This window comes from Rutidosis leptorrhynchoides, chromosome 10, assembly GCF_046630445.1.
Source record: "Rutidosis leptorrhynchoides isolate AG116_Rl617_1_P2 chromosome 10, CSIRO_AGI_Rlap_v1, whole genome shotgun sequence".
In the NCBI taxonomy this organism is placed as follows: domain Eukaryota; kingdom Viridiplantae; phylum Streptophyta; class Magnoliopsida; order Asterales; family Asteraceae; genus Rutidosis; species Rutidosis leptorrhynchoides.
Window position 1 is genome coordinate 68,811,469 of NC_092342.1, and position 16,515 is coordinate 68,827,983.

The 16,515-nt window shown below is 33.7% G+C and overlaps 1 non-coding gene across 1 annotated transcript; it reads left to right on the top strand.

The window, feature by feature from the left end:
• Window positions 1–1,911: 1,911 nt before the first annotated feature.
• LOC139873761 (small nucleolar RNA R71) lies at window positions 1,912–2,018 on the top strand. Its single transcript, XR_011767484.1, has one exon. It is a non-coding gene; the product is annotated as a small nucleolar RNA R71 (small nucleolar RNA).
• The last annotated feature ends 14,497 nt before the right edge of the window (window positions 2,019–16,515 follow it).

The window sequence follows — 16,515 nt, forward strand, 5'->3', positions numbered from 1 at the left end:
AAATGGTTTGGAAGTGGCTTTAACTCTAATGTCGGAGGTTCTTCTATCGATGATTTGTATCGATATCTGTCTTCTTCTTTTAGCATTTGAATTTCTTCTGTTGTTGGTTCATATCCATTAGCCATTAGTGTAGCTAACATTTCAGTTTCATCAATTGGTTCAGTTCCTTCTCCTAAAGAACATTCTCCTGTTCCTTGTAATTCTGAAAATTCTTCTAATAATTCTGCATGTGAATCTATAGTTTGAATATAATAACATGTATCATCTGCAGATTGCTGTTGTTGCATTGCTCTATCAACTGAAAAGGTAACACTCTCATCCTCTATACTTAGGGTCAATTTCTTACCAAACACGTCTATCATTGCTTTAGTCGTGTTTAAGAATGGTCTTCCTAATATGAGAGGAACTTGAGAATCTTCTTCCATGTCCAGAACAACAAAATCTACTGGAAATACTAAAGTACCAACTTTAACTAGCATGTTCTCCATTATCCCTCTAGGATATTTTATTGATCGATCGGCTAGTTGTATACTTATTCTTGTTGGTTTCAATTCTCCAAGGTCTAGTTTAGTGTATAATGAATACGGCATTAAATTTATACTAGCACCTAAGTCTGCCAATGCTTCTATTGAACTAAGACTACCCAGAAAACATGGAATTGTGAAACTTCCTGGATCTGATAATTTTTCTGGTATCTTATTCAACAGCACTGCTGAACAATTAGCATTCATAGTAACGGCCGAGAGTTCTTCCATTTTCTTTCTATTTGAGATTAGATCTTTCAGAAATTTAGCATATCTAGGCATTCCTGAAATCACATCAATGAAAGGAAAATTTACATTTATCTGTTTAAACATATCCAAAAATTTGGATTGCTCGGCTTCAAGTTTCTCTTTTTTCATTTTACTCGGGTAAAGAAGTGGTGGTTGGTATGGTTTAACATAAGGTTTAGCTTTAACTGTGTTATCTTCATTAACCTTTTCAACTACCGGTTCTTTTTCCTTATCTTGTTCAGGTTGTGGTTCTTGTGGAGTAGGAATATCTTAATTAAGATTTACAGGTATTTCAGGTGGTTTAAGTGTAATACCACTTCTTGTGATAATGGCTTTAGCTGTTTCATTCTGGGGGTTAGCATTTGTATCACTAGGTAAACTTCCCGGTTTTCTTTCACCTATTAACCTTGCTAGGTTACTTACTTCTTGTTCCAAATTTTGAATAGAAGCTTGTTGATTTCTAAATGCTTGAGCATTTTGTTCATTAGTTTGTTTCTGAGATGTGAAAAACTGTGTTTGAGTTTCAACTAGCTTCGTCATCATATCTTCTAAATTTGGCTTTTTATCATCGGTTTGTTGTGGTTTGTTTTGAAAATTAGGTCTTTGCTGATTATAAGTATTATTGGATACTTGTTGATTGCTAGGACCTTGTTGGTTGTTGTATGGAACATTTCGATTATAATTCTGGTTTTGATTGTAAATCGGTCTTGGCGGTTGATAATTATTCTGATAATTATTTCCAGGCCTTTGGTTTATGTATGAAATATTCTCTCTTTGTTCCATTGTTAGCTCAATACTAAGACAATCTTTTGTCAAATGTGGTCCTCCACACTGCTCACAACTAATTCGTATTGAGTGTATATCCTTAGTCATCTTTTCCATTCGTCTCTCGACAGCATCTATCTTTTCTGAAATGGAATCTAAGTCATGGCTAGAATCGGCTCTAGCTGCTTTAGATGATCTAACGATATCTTTTTTTTGGTGTCACTCATGTGAGTGGAAAGCAGTGTTATCAATAATTTTGTAAGCATCAGTTTCTGTTTTCTTCATAATAGAACCACCAGCTGCTATATCTATGTCTTTCCTTGTAGTGATGTCGCATCCTTGGTAGAATATTTGTACTATTTGACAAGTGTCTAAACCATGTTGCGGACATCCTCTTAATAACTTTTCAAATCTGGTCCATGCCTCATATAGAGTTTCATTCGGTTTCTGTGTGAACGTAACAATTTCTCCTTGAAGTCTTACGGCTTTAGATGCCGGAAAGAATTGTTTAAGAAATTTTTCAACTAAAACGTCCCATGTATCAATCGCCCCTTCAGGTAACGATTCCAACCAATCTTTGGCTTCTCCCTTTAAAGTCCAGGGAAATAACATGAGATATATCTGTTCATCTTCAACTTCTCTTATTTTAAATAGTGTGCAGATCCTATTAAAGGTACGAAGATGTTCATTTGGATCTTCCTTCGGCGCACCATTAAATTGGCATTGATTAGTCACCATATGTAGAATTTGTCCTTTGATTTCATAATCTGGCGCATTAATGTCTGGATGAGTAATTGCGTGACCTTGGCCAGTGCGTTTAGCTCTCATTCGGTCTTCCATACTTAGAGGTTCCAGATTTTTCATGATTGAATTTGTTGAATCTGAATCACTAGAGGATTCTGATTTAATGGTTCGTTCCTCAACAATCTCTGTTTGAATGATTGGTGGTTCCGGAGGAAAAATTAATGGTTCAGGATCTATGAATCGTCCCTGAATATTCTCCGGATTCTCAATTGTGAGGTCGGGTTCAAAAAATGGATTATCGGAAATTTGAATTGGAGTACTTGGTCGACTGGATGACGATTCTAAAGAAAAATCAACGGCGGTAATATTAGCTAGATGTCTTGATCGAGTTACAGGTGGTGAACGTACAAAAGGTGGTGAACGTCTTGCTCGGTGCATTCACTGAATATCCTATTAGTTTTTTAAAAGAAAGAAAAATTATATAAGTTATCCAATTAATAGACTTTTCTTATTTTGCCCACGTTTCGAATAGCCAAAAGATGCAGCAGAGGGGCAGGATTCGTTTGGTCTCAATATAATTGAGTACTGTTTGGCTCCAATAACTCGGTCCACGTACAAATCCAACTATTACTACGAACCAGAAAATTTTGATGTCTATCAATTTAACCACTTAAAATAAATTTTCGTAATTTTAAGAAATTTAGAGAAGAAGTAGAATAAAAATCTATGTCCTAAAACTAGAATATATTTGATACTGGTGCCGATAGAAGTTACGTGAGTAGAGACTTTTACGCTAAATTGAATTGTTCATCATTACCTCTAGATGCTAAGTACATGATTGAGTTAGCTAATGGTAAACTAATTAAAGCCGATAAAATTTGCCGTGATTGTAAAATAAATTTAGCCGGAGAAACATTTAAGATTGATTTGATACCCGTAGAATTAGGAAGTTTTGATGTAATAGTCGGCATGGACTGGATGTCCAAAATAGGAGCTGAAGTTGTGTGCGCCAAGAAGGCAATTCGCATTCCTCGTAAGGATAAAACGCCAGTAATGATTTATGGAGAGAATGGTAACTCAAAGCTAAAACTCATTAGTTATTTGAAAGCTCAAAAGTGCTTGAAGAAAGGGTGCTATGCTATCTTAGCATATGTTAATAAAGTCGAAACGAAAGAAAAAGTGAAGAGCATCAACGACGTGCCTGTGGCAAGAGATTTTCCTGAAGTATTTCCAGAAGAGTTACCAGGATTACCTCCATTTAGATCTGTAGAATTTCAAATAGATCTAGTACCGGGAGCTGCACCAGTGGCTCGTGCTCCATATAGACTTGCACCATCTGAGATGAAAGAGTTACAAAGCCAGTTACAAGAATTACTGGACCGTGGTTTCATTCGACCGAGCACTTCACCGTGGGGAGCTCCGATTTTATTCGTCAAGAAGAAAGACGGATCTTTCCGAATGTGTATAGATTATCGTGAATTAAATAAGTTAACTATCAAGAATCGGTATCCACTACCGAGAATTGATGACTTATTTGATCAATTGCAAGGATCATGTGTTTACTCGAAAATCAACCTAAGGTCGGGCTATCATCAACTACGCGTCAAAGAAGAAGATATTCCGAAAACTGCTTTTCGGACACGCTACGGTCATTATGAATTTTTGGTCATGCCGTTTGGATTAACGAATGCGCCAGCTGTATTCATGGACCTCATGAATCGAGTTTGTAGTCCGTATTTAGATAAGTTTGTTATCGTTTTCATTGACGATATTCTTATCTATTCCAAGAGTGAGCAAGAGCATGAGCAGCATTTAAGATTGGTATTAGAATTGTTAAGAAAAGAACAATTATACGCCAAATTTTCTAAGTGTGCGTTTTGGTTTAAAGAAGTGCAATTTCTTGGCCATGTTGTTAGTAGCAAAGGAATTCAGGTTGACCCAGCTAAAATTGAGGCCATTGAAAAATGGGAGACTCCTAAGACACCAACGCAGATACGCCAATTTTTGGGTTTAGCTGGTTATTATAGAAGGTTTATTCAAGATTTTTCCCGAATAGCTAAACCATTAACAGCGTTAACACAAAAAGGGAAGAAGTACGAATGGACTTCTGAGCAGGAGAGTGCATTTCAATTACTGAAGAAGAAGTTGACTACAGCACCTATTTTATCGTTACCTGAAGGGAACGATGATTTTGAGATATATTGTGACGCTTCGCGACAAGGTTTTGGTTGCGTCCTTATGCAACGGAAGAAAGTTATAGCATACGCATCCCGACAATTGAAGATTCATGAGCGGAATTATACGACGCATGATTTAGAACTGGGAGCAGTAGTGTTTGCATTGAAGATATGGAGACACTACTTATATGGGGTTAAATGCACTGTGTTTACCGATCATAAAAGCCTTCAACATATCTTCGATCAGAAACAGCTGAACATGAGGCAACGTAGGTGGGTCGAGCTGATAAACGACTATGATTGTGAGATTCGCTATCATCCTGGGAAAGCGAATGTAGTGGCCGACGCTCTAAGCAGAAAGGAACGGGAACCAATTCGAGTACGAGCAATGAACATAAAAATTCGCATGAATCTCAACTCACAAATAAAAGAGGCTCAACGAGAAGCTCTTACTAAAGAAAACATAGGAAATGAAATAATGAAGAAGTATGGGAAACAACTCGTTATACGGGAAGATGGAATTCGATATTTTGCAAACCGTATTTGGGTACCAAAGTTGGGTGGATTAAGGAAGTTGATATTGAATGAGGCACATAAGACAAGATACTCGATACATCCTGAAGTTGGAAAGATGTATCAAGATCTTAAGACGCATTATTGGTGGCCTAATTTGAAGACAGACGTTGCAACATATGTTGGGGAATGTTTAACTTGTTCCAAAGTCAAAGCAGAACACCAGAAGCCGTCAGGATTACTTCAACAACCAGAAATCCCAGAATGGAAATGGGACGGTATTACCATGGATTTCATCACAAAGTTACCTAAGACTGCCTGGGGTTATGACACCATTTGGGTAATAGTTGATCGTCTCACCAAATCTGCACATTTCTTGCCTATAAAGGAAACAGATAGAATGGAGAAACTATTACGATTATACATAAAGGAAATTGTTTCAAGGCATGGAATACCTGTTTCCATTATATCCAATCGTGATAGTAGATTTACATCAAAGTTTTGGCAATCACTACAGGAGGCCCTGGGAACTCGTTTGGATATGAGCACCGCATATCATCCACAAACTGACGGGCAGAGTGAAAGAACAATTCAGACTCTTGAAGACATGCTCAGGGCATGTGTGATCGATTTTGGAAACGGATGGGATAAATATCTACCATTAGCAGAATTCTCGTATAATAACAGTTATCATGCGAGCATTAAAGCTGCACCATTCGAAGCACTGTATGGAAGGAAGTGTAGATCCCCTATCTGTTGGACTGAAGTAGGAGATCGACAATTAACTGGTCCCGAGATCATACACGAAACGACTGAGAAAATAGTACAAATCAAGGAGAGATTGAAAACAGCCCGTAGTCGCCAAAAGAGCTACGCCGATGTTCGAAGGAAACCATTAGAGTTTCAGATCGGTGACATGGTTATGTTAAAGGTGTCACCTTGGAAAGGTGTAATACGTTTTGGAAAAAGAGGTAAACTGAACCCAAGGTATGTAGGCCCGTTCAAGATCATCGAACGCATTGGACCGGTAGCTTATCGACTCGAATTACCACAACAACTCGCCGGAGTACATAATACATTTCACGTTTCAAACCTTAAGAAGTGTCTTGCAAAGGAAGACCTCACCATTCCTCTTGAAGAAATCCAAGTCGACGAGAAACTACAATTCATAGAAGAACCAGTCGAAATCATGGACCGTGAAGTTAAACAACTCAAGCAGAGTAACATACCAATCGTTAAGGTTCATTGGAATGCTCGAAGGGGTCCCGAGTTTACTTGGGAACGAGAGGATCAGATGAAACAAAAGTACCCACATTTGTTTCCCGAGAACGCAAAATAGGTACAATTTTAAAATTTCGGGACGAAATTTATTTAACGGGTAGGTACTGTAACGACCCGGAATTTTCCGATCGTTCTATACTTATGAGATTAATATTTACATAAATTAAACCTTACCAACATGATAAGCAATCCAAACTGTTGAGACTTATATTTTTGAAAAGAGTTTTACACAACGTTTGACCGTCCAATTTGACCGATGATATCACGAACTATATAACACACGATAATTATACGATTATGTATATGTACATATCTATACATATTTAACATGATTTAAGGATGGTTTAACATTTCATTGTGAACTAACAACAATGAGTTATAAGTATACTTTGAGACCACTAAGTTAAGTTTTCAAAACGATAACTATATGTAACGTTCTTTGACATATATACTTACAATCTATAATGTGTTGTGATTTATGTCACCAATATGATTTAAGTGTAATGGGATTAATTTGTAACCAAAATAATCTTGATAAATATCGAACAAGTTTGGGGAAGTGTGGAGTGCACACTTGTTTGAACTTATCTTGATTATGACGGGGGTTCGGGGGCAGCGCCCCCGATAAGCGGGGTCCAAGGGGTGGCAACCCCTGGCGGGGTCCAAGGGGCGAAATTTTTTTTTGGGCTAACATTGCTTTATTAAAAATGTCTTAAAATTTTATTTTTTGCCCAGTTGGACCCAAAATAAAAGCCCGATTTTGAGCTTCTTTTACCGTATCATACCCATTATCCATACGTATTTACTATTGGTAAATACACATCAAATCAATATCCTTATCAGCTTTAGATCTGCCCTAGATAAGAGGGAATCTTATTTGTAAGCTAGCATACATTATTACTCAAAAATTCAACACAATAATTTGTCCTTGTTCCCTCAACAACCAGACTGTCCTATAAGTATCACCATCACCTTGGTTTTTTATTTCATTCTTACAACCATCTTTCTCTAACAAAAAAAAACACACTCTTAGGAACTCTAAGTGTTCTTCACAATCTCAGCAAATACTCATGAAGAACTAGCTTCATGAACAACCTATAATCATCATAAGAAAGTTTGATCAAGATTATTTTCTATCTTTTCTAGTAGCTTTATCCAAGTAACTTGAGGTAGTAACCTTATTCATAATCTTATTCGATTCATATTTATATAGCTATCTTATTTTGTGTTATAAAATTTTTAACAACAAGAACATAGTTTGAATGATTTCAAGCCTGTTCGCAAAATAAATAGATCCTTCTAATTTGATTTTTAAAACACTTCAAAACCTGTAATATATCATATTATGACAAAATCGGATTAATCATATCTTGGCTAATTAACATAATATTTAATATATAATTACTTATGATTTGATTTTATATATTCCAGGACCACCCGTAAACAACACGAGAAGATTAATCATAAGACCTCATGATTGTACGCAACACGTCATCTGACAACACGGTACTTTATGTACGCAACACGTCATTTGACAACATGGTACCATGGGTCGAGATTAATTCTGATCAATACGAATACAATGGGGTCTTTATTTATTTTATTGAGCAACTAATTGTGGACCATTAACAACAGACTGCTAACTACGGACTAAGAAAATATTAAAAGTATTATAAGTATATATATATATATGTAACGATTACTTGAAAAGAAAATATGTTGATATATTATATATATGGTTAGGTTCGTGATATCTATCGGAGACCAAGTCGAGTTAAATACCTTCAAGGAAAAGGTGAGTATATAGTCCCACTTTTAAACTCTAAATATTTCGGGATGAGAATACATGCATTTTATGATTTACGTTATGGACACAAGTGATTAAAAATATATATTCTACGTTGAGTTGTACCACTGGCATACTTCCCTGTAACTTGGTAACTATTATTTACATGAGGTATTGTAAACGCGAATCCTGTTGATAGATCTATCGGGCCTGACAACCCCAACCGGACTGGACGACCAGTATTCAACGGTTGCACAGTACTTCGTTTCGGTAACTACACTTGGTACGGTGTAGTAAGATTTCATAATAAAGGGAATATGCGACGTTGATTAAATGTTAAGTATGGTTATCAAGTGCTCAACAACTTAGAATATTTTTATTAAAACGTTTATATATGAAATCTTGTGGTCTATATTTATAACGCTGCCGGCATTAAACCTATATCTCACCAACTTTATGTTAACATTTTAAGCATGTTTATTCTCAGGTGATAACTAAAAGCTTCCGCTGCAACATGTTGAATTTAAGCAAGATCTTGAGTATGCATATTTGTGTCAAAAATAAAACTGCATATCGGAGGATTTGTAATGTAAAATATGTTGGAGGTCGTATTGTTATTATCACATGTAAAGTTTGTAAGTCTAAGATTATCGCTAAACGATAATCATTATTAAGTTGTTTAAACCTTGTATTTGTAATAAAAGCTATGGTTTGTATTGTAAAAACGAATGCAGTTTTTAAAAAATGTCGCATATAGAGGTCAATACCTCGCGATGAAATCATATGTTATTGTATTCGTCCTTATGGTTAAGGTCGGGTTATGACAGTCTGGGCGGCTCTGCGAGTCGCGTGACACGTAGCTGGAAACTCCGCGAGTCGCGGGGTTTGTAAATTCAAACGTGTACCAGGCTTTACTTCGACAGGTTCAGTTTTTATTATATTTTTTTTTCTGTTTTATATTTTCTGTTTTAATAATTAAATAAAATATTTATATAAAATAAATAAAAACTTATGTTTTAAAAATTAAAATAAAATAAGAAATACTTTATAATTTTATAAAAATCTTAAAAATAGATTTATATATATTTTTTTTTTCGGTTTTAATTTTTTATATTTTTGATATTTAAAAAAAAAATGTATTTTTACAAAAACTAAATAAAACTTAATAAAAATCTTTTTTTTTATGTGTGGCGTTTCGCTTCGGCGTTCCCTGGCAGCGGCGCCAAAAATACTTGATGTTATGCGAGGTGTATATGAAATAGCTTTATTTTTTACTAGGAAAAACTATTAAATACGATACAATTTTACACAAGATATTTATTTATTTATAGAATGGATATACTTAAACCTTGCTACAACACTTATAGGCAGTGTACATAATCGTACAGTAGTGTAGTTTTTAGTAAGTCCGGTTCGTTCCACAGGGAATCTTTAAACAAAGCTTAACGCTATATTAGTTTTAATTTATAAAAATACAAATATATATATAAGTAATATTATTATTATAAAGGGGGGTTTTTACCGTTTAATGACTGGTTTGTCGATTTTTAAAACTTTAGTCGCAGTTAAAATCTAATGTAAAATATTAAAAATAAATACAAGACTTAATTTAAAGCGTAAAGTAAATAACGATAATGAAATTGCGATAAATAAAAGTGCGATAAAATAAAATTGAGATAATTAAAAATACGATTAAATACAATAACAATAAATAAAAGTGCGATAATTAGAAGTGCAATTAAATATAAAATAAAGGAAATTAAATATGAAATAAAAGAATTATGCTTATTTAAACTTCCGTAATCATGATGTTTGACGTGTTGATTTTAGTTTTATGCCCATGGGTTAATTGTCCTTTGTCCTGGATTATTTAATATGTCCGTCTGGTTTTTGTCCATAACAGTCCATCAGTCATAAATATAAAGTGCGAGTGTCCTCGTCAAATTATCCTTATACCCGTAGTCAAATATTCCAACTAATTGGGGACTTAAACTGTAACAAGGTTTTAATACTTTGTTTAATAATTACACCAGGTTATCGACTGCGTGTAACCCAAGGTTTTAATACTTTGTTATCAATTATGCCAAGTGTCCTTATACATAATTTCACCCCTGTTTTAATAATTCTAGTGACTATTAATCCATTCCCGTGTCCGGTTAAATGAACGATTATTCGTACATATAAATACCCACCCATCATGTCCGATCGAGTGTATATGGTTATTTATAGGGACGTCCAATTGTAAATCTTTATATTAAAATTAACAAACTATCATTTAGTTAAACAAATATAAAGCCCATTAATAGCCCATAGTCTAATTTCCACAAGTGTCGTTCTTTTGTCCAAACCCCAATTATGGTACAAAGCCCAATTACCCAATTTTAATATTTTTAGCCCAACGTCATGATTACTTCGGATTAAATAAGCATAATAATAACTTAGCTACGAGACATTAATGTAAAAAGGTTGAACATAACTTACAATGATTAAAAATAGCGTAGCGTTACACGGATAGAATTTCGACTTACACCCTTACAACATTCGCTAACATACCCTTATTATTATTAATTAAAATTAAAATTAAAATATAAATTATATATATATTTACGTATATGATAGAGAGATTGATATATATGGATATTTAAAATGTCGAATTGCGCTGGCTTTTATAGGCATTTTTGTCCAGGGAGGCTCCGCGAGTTGCGGTCTTTTTGCATTACAAACTCCGCAACTCGCGGAGTTCGTAAACCCAGCTCACACAAATTTGGATCCTAGTCTGCCGACGGTTTTAATATAAGTATAAAATATATATAATTTATATAATTAATTATATATTATATTATATTTATATACATAGTTAACTTGTAATTTTTAGTCCGTTGCGTCGAGCGTTGAGAGTTGACTCTGGTCCCGGTTCTGGATTTTCGAACGTCATTACGTACAATTTAATATCTTGTACTTTGCGTTTTGAATCTTGTACTCTTGTAATTTCGAGACGTTTCTTATCAATAATTGGAACCTCTTTGATTGTATTTTGTACTTTTGAGCTTTTTGGTCGTTTGCGTCTTCAATTCGTCGAATCTATCTTTTGTCTTCACCTTTTATTATTTAAACGAATATCACTTGCAACTAAAAGCTTGTCTTTCTTGAGGAATAATGCTATGAAATATATGTTCGTTTTTAGCATTATCAAAAAGATCATCATAAGATACATTTTGGTAAAGGAAAATCAAAATCCGCAACAAAAAGAAGAGCACGACACCTTGAAAGATGTTATAAATGCAGAAAATGGTCACACGAAGGTAAATGTTCAAATAATCAAACATATTCAAATACCGAATTTGTTACTCTATGCAGAGAAGGACCGTTCATATGTTTAGAAGAAAAGATACTGAAGAATCGAGGTTATGCTTACGTAGCTATGGAAAATCAAATCACACGACTCTCCTATGAGTCGGCTAAAGCAGGTCTCTGAGAATAAGTATGTACAGTTTTTATTTTTATTGCTTTTAACCTTTTGATAATAAACGCTGAATCGTTCGCTATAAAGTATTAAATTGGTATTCAATAAAATTAGGTATGTGTAACCGAAATTATTGATATCATACAAAAATTTATTACATCACTGCAAAATTTACCATTTAATCTTAAGGTACGCCTAGAACAAGAAGGTTCGTCGTACAATTTCGGCGATTACAAAAATAAAGGAGTATATCCCTCTCCCTTAGTGTCTTTCATATTTATAATCAATCAACTCAAAATATTTCAGAAATTCGTCAGGAGTAAAACTAGATAATATAGTCGAAATTACTTTACCGAAAAGAGGGACGTATATTTTTGATAATATTTGATTGATTAAAGTGGGATAAAAGACCAAAAAGATTTTTAATTTTAATTTTTACCATGTTTTTAAAATTAATATATAAATATTAAATTAATATTGTAAACTTTTTAAAATCAATATATTTAAGTTTGTAAATATTTGAAAAATTAATATTTTTAATATAAGTTTGTATGTATAAAAATAAAAATATAATATAAATTTGGTGTGAATTTTTAATTTTAATAATATGAATTTTTAATTTTATGCATTTTAAATTTAAGTTTGGTGTGAATTTAAAAACAAAAATTTACATTATTTCACTAAGTTAAAAATATGATTTTTTAAAATTCGTCGTGAGTTGAAAACTAGGTCGTTGAACCGAAATTGCTTTACCCAAGGGAGGGACGAGAACTTCTATTATCATTTTTAATCTTATTGAATTAAAGTATTCCAAAAACATTAAAAAACCCAAAAATCTTTGCTTTTAAAACAACGCTTTGAAATGTCAAATTTTTAAAAATTTTGTTGATAGACGGACTAGGACAACGATCCGAAACGCCCTCACTCCTAAAAAGAAACAAAATTTTTAAAATTTATTAATTTATGTTTTAAAAAGTATAAGGTTTTTAAAAAAAAAAAAAAATTTCAAAATTTTCAAATAAATGAATTTAAAATCATGTTTATACATATTTATGAACAATAAAACTAGGTGTTAACACCAAAATTATTGTTACCTCGGAAAGGACATAAATAGAGAAACAACCCAAAATATTAGAATTCATTTAAAATGGAATAGAGGACAATAAAAAGGCAAAGAAAGGAAAATAAAAGCCAAGTGTGGGAAAAATTTACCAAGTTATTTAAAACATATATCACATATTTTTGTACAAATAATTGAAGATACTTTTGTTTTGGACAAAATTAACCGTTTTACCTGGTAAATTGTAATATATTTGAAAGAAAGATGGATCTACACGATGAATCAATTCCATCATTAAAAGGAAGTAAAATCTTCCGAAAAAGACACGCGCTTCTTGATTTAGGTCAAGAAGTTATCGCCCAGACCAGCTGTAGGTTGACGAAAAATCTAGAAAAGTCATCTCTAAAATCAGCAGAAAATCCACATACCTCAGCATCAAACAGGGTCGCCAAGTGGTCAGACTTATCCTAACCATGAGAGGATCTGTCTCGTAAAATGGGGAGGGCGCCGTGCAAATTAGCTTGATAATACTAATGAATCAGATCCCCAGAAAGGATAATCTCCTTAAAGATCAAAAATCAGCTTTTAAGACTGATATTACTCAATCCTTGAGATTGACCTTAAAGATTGAGAATTCAAACTCATGGAATTCGATGATATCTTAACTCGAGCTTGAACGAGAAAATACTTTGATCAAATTACAAACTGATTTGTTTTCTAAAAATCCATTTTCAATGCGTTCATTACCATTGAACGTAAAGTCCTAGGAATTCACCTGGAATTCATTAGGTCACCTGAACCAAATCGGGTGTCAACCGTAAGAACGGTGGTTGCATAGCATGGTCAAAGACAGGACCTTGTGCCAGACCGAAAAACTATAGGGTGATCTTTACTATTGCTCCTACAAAGGATAGTAATTGCATCCGACACGTTATAGACCATAAGCAAAAGCATATCACGGAACATTGCCTTAACAGTAGCTTGTTCAACGATTTCCTTTACAACCGGACGGTAGTTTACCGAAAGGTAATATACGGAGCAAGTATACTGGACGTATTGCTTTCCCAATACAAGGTTAGCAAGTGGGTGACACAAAACCATAAGTTTTGAGCTAAAATTTTCAAATCTGAAACCCACCAAACCCACAAAAAGAATTTGCAAACACCGGTGAAGGGTTATTCCGGAAAACTTATCTAGGGTAAAAGCTAGATTGAATTTTCAAAAGATCAAATGTTTTCATAAAGATCCAATTTCCTTAAGGATCTAAATTTTCATAGTCATGTGGGACTGTAAACCACAACGTTACTATCATTGTTCATACCACCATATAGAAATCACTGATGTACAAAGTGTGAAGAATAAAGAAGTGATTCTAGTATTTTTATTTCAAGACTATATTGCTTGAGGACAAGCAACGCTCAAGTGTGGGAATATTTGATAATGCCCAAAACGAACATATATTTCATAGCATTATCCCTCAAGAAAGAAAAGCTTTTAGTTGCAATTGTTCTATTTACAAGTGATATTCGTTTAAATAATAAAAGGTGAAGACAAAAGACAGATTCGACGATTTGAAGACGCAAACGACCAAAAAGCTAAAAAGTACAAAGTACAATCAAAGTGGTTCTAATTATTGATGAGAAACGTCTCAAAATTACAAAAGTACGAGCCGCGAAACACAAAATACAAGATATTAAATTATACGAAAGGACGTTCGAAAATCCGGAACCGGGACCAGAGTCAACTTTCAACGCGCGACGCAACGGAGCGAAAATTACAAGTCAACTATGCACATAAATATAATTTAATATATAAATAATTCTTAAAATTATTTTTATATTATATATATTTAATAAAACCGTCGGCAAGAAGAAAACAACCAAATGTGAGCTGTCCCAGCTGGCCATGCGATCGCATGGCCAGGAAGAAGGAATTTCATGCGGTCGCATGACCCAAAATGTCAGGCCACATCTATAAATTTCGCAGTTTTTGGTCGAACTAAACATCTTTTTCTCTTCTCTATCTATCAACGTATTATATATATATATATATATATATATATATATATATATATATATATATATATATATATATATATATATATATATATATATATATATATTATAATTTTAATTTTAATTTTAATAATAATAAGGGTATGTTAGCGAATGTTGTAAGGGTGTAAGTCGAAATTCTGTCCGTGTAACGGTACGCTATTATTAATCATTGTAAGTTATGTTCAACCCTTTTAAATTAATGTCTCGTAGCTAAGTTATTATTATGCTTATTTAAATTGAAGTAATCATGATGTTGGGCTAAAATATTAAGACGGGGTAATTGGGCTTTGTACCATAATTGGGGTTTGGACAAAAGAACGACACTTGTGGAAATTAGACTATGGGCTATTAATGGGCTTTATATTTGTTTAATTAAATGATATTTTGTTAATTTAATATAAAGATTTATAATTGGATGTAATTATAAATAACCATATACACTCGATCGGACACGATGGGCGGGATATTTATAAGTACAAATAATCGTTCATTATAAGTACACGATGGATTAATAGTCAATGGACTTATTAAAACAGGGGTGAATTATATACAAGAAAAATTGGTGTAATTATAGTTTAAGTCCCCAATTAGTTGGAATATTTGACTTCGGATATAAGAATAATTTGACGAGGACACTCGCACTTTATATTTATGACTGATGGACTGTTATGGACAAAAACCAGACGGACATATTGAATAATCCAGGACAAAGGACAATTAACCCATGGTAATAAACTAAAATCAACACGTCAAACATCATGATTACGGAAGTTTAAATAAGCATAATTCCTTTATTTCATATTTAATTGCACTTTTAATTATCGCACTTTAATTTATTGTCATTTTATTTATCATACTTTTTAATTATCGCAATTTTATTTATCGTCATTTTATTTATCGCACTTTTATTTATCGAAATTTCATTATCGTTATTTACTTTACGCTTAAAATTAAGTTATATTTATTTTTAATATTTTACATTAGGTTTTAACTACGACTAAAGTTTTAAAATCGACAAACCGGTCATTAAACGGTAAAAACCCCCCTTTTATAATAATAATACTACTTATATTTATATATTTATATTATACAAATATAGTTTTTAAAAATATAGTGTTAAACTTGGCTAGCTCCCTGTGGAACGAACCGGACTTACTAAAAACTACACTACTGTACGATTAGGTACACTGCCTATAAGTGTTGTAGCAAGGTTTAGGTATATCCATTCTATAAATAAATAAATAACTTGTGTAAAATTGTATCGTATTTAATAGTATTTTGGAGTAAAAATATAACTATTTCGTATACACCTCTACGCACATCATAGATGCACTAGTATCCGACACTCATTTCCTTCCTCTACCCGCGCTATCAATAGCACTTCTAGCCTTCTTACTCGGAGGGCTATATAATTAACCCTTCTCTCACCCGAAGTATCATCAACCATCGTAGGAGCATACGATTCAAAACTCTTAGGCACGACAAATAGTTTAGCAAACGAGTCCACTTGTCCGATGCTAATTTTCCCACGCAAATCATCATTCAAGGTATTAAGAAAATGCTCCATCAACAACCTATGGTTCCTTGTATATTCGGGACAAAATCGGGCATTCGCCAAAAAGGTAGCCCTGAGAGTATTTAGGTCCATATGCCCTTGTCGCAAACTTCGCAACTCATGACGCATCCTCGTCAAATCGGCTTGCGTCCAGAACTCCTCAAAGAATTCCTTCTTAAAATCGTCCCACGATAACCTCGTAAACGGCTCCTCCCCGACGGTATCCATCTTACCATCCAACCAATTCTCCGCATTACCCCGCAATAAACTAGTAGCGAGTCTCATTTTCTTGTCAGGAGGGCATTCACTCGTACGAAAACACCCTTCGACATCCGAGATCC